A 4,554-nucleotide genomic window follows, 5' to 3' on the forward strand; every position below is an offset into this window, starting at 1 on the left:
TTTTAAAGAAGTTGGAATTTTAAAAATCACACACCAGTCGGGGGGACCTGAGGTTCCTTTATTTGATTCATTAGATCTTTGGTTTGTTTTATTCATGTGTTATACAAAGCATAGTCACATGTAAGTAAGCTATTATTCTATATTCTTAAACTGGTAAAATTATCTTTAATTTTTGCTTATTGTTTCCTGGGTTTGTTTTTTCCAAATTTTCTTGCTTTGCTTATTTTTCACCTATTTGGTTTGTTACATATATGGTGCTTTGTAATTTCCTGTTACACAAATGTATTTTTTCCTCTTCTATCCATACATTTTGCATATGTGATTTAAATTCTCAATGTGAACCACAATTAAAGATTTTACACATTTGTCAGAGCATGGTGTTAAAAAGTATGAGTTGGTTCTTTAGACTAAAATTATAGAATAGGCAGACATTGATTTAATCACAACTATAGGCATTGTTAAAGAATTCTAATTACATGTATAGATGAAGCATGGTACTAATGTATATTAGTTCACGTATTTATTATGATGATTATTGATATTGTTATTAGTATTTAAATAGCCTCATCCATTTCAGAGTATCTTTTACTACAAGTTGGTAAGTGAAAATAAATTATGATACATTGGAATAAAAGTGACTTTTCTTTTGAATTTCATAGTTTCTTGAACAACATCCTCCACTACTTGACTTTCAAATTGTTCTAGTGTTAGGAGTTGCTTCATTATATTTTAACTGGTCGTTTATACTTTATTCTGAGCCTGTCTCTCATTATCAATTTTATTGGGAAAAAAAGTGAAAATAACACCTAATTCAAGAAGAATAAATTGATTAGACAAATATAAGTAATTGCTTAGCAAAATGCTCTATACTAAGCACAAGTTAACAAAAGTTAACTTTTTACTTCCTAAAAATTGACAATTCTTACTTTTATTTATTTGTTTATTCATTCATCCAATCATTTGCTCTCTTTTTGTTAGTTTGTTTCTAAGTCATAGAATACTATTTACTTGAAAATGGTTCTTAAAATGCTAAGTATAAAAAGGTGCCATTAAAACAAAAGAATCCTGGAGAAGTGACGGTATATGAACCCCTTACCATCACAGATCTGTGCACAGAATAAAATAAAAACAGAATTGCACATTAGAGACATCCCTGGCTCTGATTTCAGAGTTCAAAATTTAGCCTTGATATCTGTGCTATGTAGTTAACGTTTTATTCCCAGACCTTCAGTTATTCATCAAATAAAGAGAAAGGATTTTCCTTATTTTATGCTCTTCCACTATAAAAATACAGATGGTATACATAATAATATCAATTTAATTTTATGTTGTGAAAACTAAATATCACTGCAAAATATCCCTTTTGCAGAACTTTCACATAGCAGTAAAGAAGTAGATCTGGCCGGGCGCAGTGGCTCATGCCTGTAATCCCAGCACTTTGGGAGGCCGAGGCAGGTGGATCACGAGGTCAGGAGTTCAAGACTAACCTGGCGAAGATGGTAATACCCCCTATCTACTAATACAAAAACATTAGCCAGGCATGGTGGCAGGTGCCTGTAATCCCAGCTACTCAGGAGGCTGAGGAAGGAGAATCGCTTGAACCCAGGTGGCAGAGGTTGCAGTGAGCCAAGATCCAAGATCCAAGATCACACCACTGTACTCCAGCCTGGATGACAGGCTAAGACTCCGTCTCAAAAAAAAAAAAGAAAAAATTAGTTCTATTACTTCTGTCTTTGAACTACAGTAAGAATTAATTTAAAAATTTCTGATGATGATAATGATGACAATCTTGAAGAAGACAGTGAGGGCTATTATAACTTTCTTAGTCATTTTAGGTTCATATTTTTCATTGCATCTTTATGTGCATTATTAGTTTTGTATATGTCTATGTCTATGTCTAAATACTGCAAACTCTCTGAGAGGAGACTTTAGGACCTTTTGTTTGTATTCTCCACAAATAATGTAAAAATAGATTGCACAAATAACTGAAAAATATTTTTAAAGTTAGACCCAAAGCAAAGTGCTTAAATTTACTTTCTTTACTCCTTTTCTATGTTTTATTTCTCCCCTAGTCAAATGCTTTAAAATAACACTAATGTCCTTCACACTTTTCTCCAGTAGTGTGAAGGCACAAATATTTGTTTGTATGGATATTGAAGTTGGAAGAGTTTGGGAAAATATTCACTTTGGGAACTTTCTTTTTAAAAAACAAATTTTTATTCTTGTCATTTTTGTAATCTACTTTAAGTTAATGATCTAATTCCCATGAACTGTGCAGCTAAATAAGTGCATAAAGTCAGTTTTTTCAGTGTTATTTGATGCTGTTATAGGCAGACATTATTGAATTAGTTGTTATTATATCTGATAGAATTACTTTCTCAGCATATCTTATTGTCTAAACAAGGGCATCTATAAGATATAACTTACTGTTATTATTTGTATAGATTTAGAGGGTTACAAGTGCTATTTCTTTTTACATGAATGCATTGTGCAGTGGTACAATTTAGGCTTTTAGTACAGCCATCACCCAAACAGTGTACATTGTACCCCTGAAGCAATTTTTCATTTCACAACCCGCTCCCCTCTCCCATCTTTCCAAGTCTTTGATACCTGTTATTACACACATTATGTCCATGTGTTCACATTATTCAGCTCACTTATACGTGAGATCATGTGATTTTTTGAAATTCTGTTCTGAGTTATATCACTTAAAATAATGGCCTCCAATTCTCTCCATGTTGCTGAAAAACACATGATTTCCATCTTTTTATGACTAAGTCATATTCCATGGTGTATATGTATATATGTGTATAGATAATGTATATATCTACATAATTATACATGACTACATATATCATATATACACATATAGGTGTATATCAATTTATCAATTATCTAGATATATTTCCAATCATCTCTTGATAGACACTTAGACTAATTCCGTGATTTTGTAATTGTGAATAGTTCTGCATTAAATATGAGTGCAAGTGTTTTTTGGATAAAATAATTTCTTTTCCTTTCAGTAGATACCTAGTAGTGGGATTGCTGATCTAATGGTAGTTATATTTTTAATTATTTGAGAAATTTTATACTGTTTTTTATAAGGTTCTACTAGTTTAAATTCCCACCAACAGTATATGAGCATTCCTCTTTCTTTGCAGATTTGCCAGCTTCTGTTATTTATTTTTTAATAATCTCCATTCTTACTGGTGTAAGATGGTATCTAATTGTGGTTTTGATTTGCATTCCTCTGATGATTAGTGATGTTGAGCATTTTTCATATGCTTATTGGCCGTGTGTATGTCTTATTGTGAACAAATGTTCATGTCCTTTGTCCACTTTTTAATAGGGATACTCTTTGTTGCTGTTTGTAGATTCTGGATATTAGTTCTTTGTAAGATGCATTGTGTGCAAATATTTTCTCCTATTCTCTAGGTTTTCTTTTCACTGTGTTGATTATTTCTTCTGCTGTGCAGAAGCTTTTAAGTTTGATAAATCCTATTTGTCTATTTTTGTTATTGTCACATTTGCTTTTGAGGTCTTGGTCTTGAATTTTTTTGCCTAGACCAATGTCTAGAAGAACTTTTTCTAGGTTTTCTTCTAGTATTTTTATAGTTTTAGGTCTTACCATTTATGTCTTTAATCCATCTTCAGATTTTTGTATATGGTAAGAGATAGGAGTCTAGTTTCAGCTGCCCTTTTAAAGAACTATGATGTAGCTGAGATTTTTCAGTTTACTTGAAAGCTAGCAAGTTAGCCTGATACCATTACATGGATGTTGATAGAAGAGTCAAGACTTTTTGTCAGATTCAAAGGTCCTTATTCAGAAATTACAATAGCCTCAGCCGCAGTCATACAGAGTGATGTCAAGAGGGCCAGGTGAGACACGCACATGCAATGTGATGCATTATAGGAGAGGGACCTGAAACTTAGAGAAATCCACTTTTATAATAGGCAGTAAACATGCCTTCTTTGTTCTGCGGGAAGTCACTAATACATGCCAAGCTCAGAAAAGTTTGCTCTTTGCTGTGGAGAGAAATACTGTATCTTCCAAGGCAGTTCACTAAACATTCTTGAAAACACATTTAATAGTTTTTTCTTTTAAATGGCAATCAGCAATCAGTGTGACAGCTCTCAAAATGTAGAAACATAACAGACCAGGGATCATTGTTTCCCACCAACACCTTTCTACACAATGACAATGTCTTAATTGTGAGATCAAAAAATAGCACGAGTTTAAATTGGAGCATGTCATATTTTTTGTCATCATAAACTATCTTCTATTGTTACAGGATCAACCAGTATGTACTATTGTTTTAAGGAATACCTTCATAGATGCACTGAGAACATTTTTTCTGACACGTTTGTTTGTTTTTATCTTGTATTCTATTACTCCAGTTAAAGTCAAGCTTCTAATATTTCTTAACTTCCTCATAGAACTGAGAAAAAGATTATGAGTTTTATGAAGAACTACCTTGACTCACAGCTTAGCTATTACACAGACTAGATAGGAACATGTGGCAATTTGTTGGGGTGATCAGATCCAACACCAGG

This window comes from Colobus angolensis, unplaced genomic scaffold (assembly GCF_000951035.1).
Source record: "Colobus angolensis palliatus isolate OR3802 unplaced genomic scaffold, Cang.pa_1.0 Scaffold364, whole genome shotgun sequence".
Classification (NCBI taxonomy): Eukaryota; Metazoa; Chordata; class Mammalia; order Primates; family Cercopithecidae; genus Colobus; species Colobus angolensis.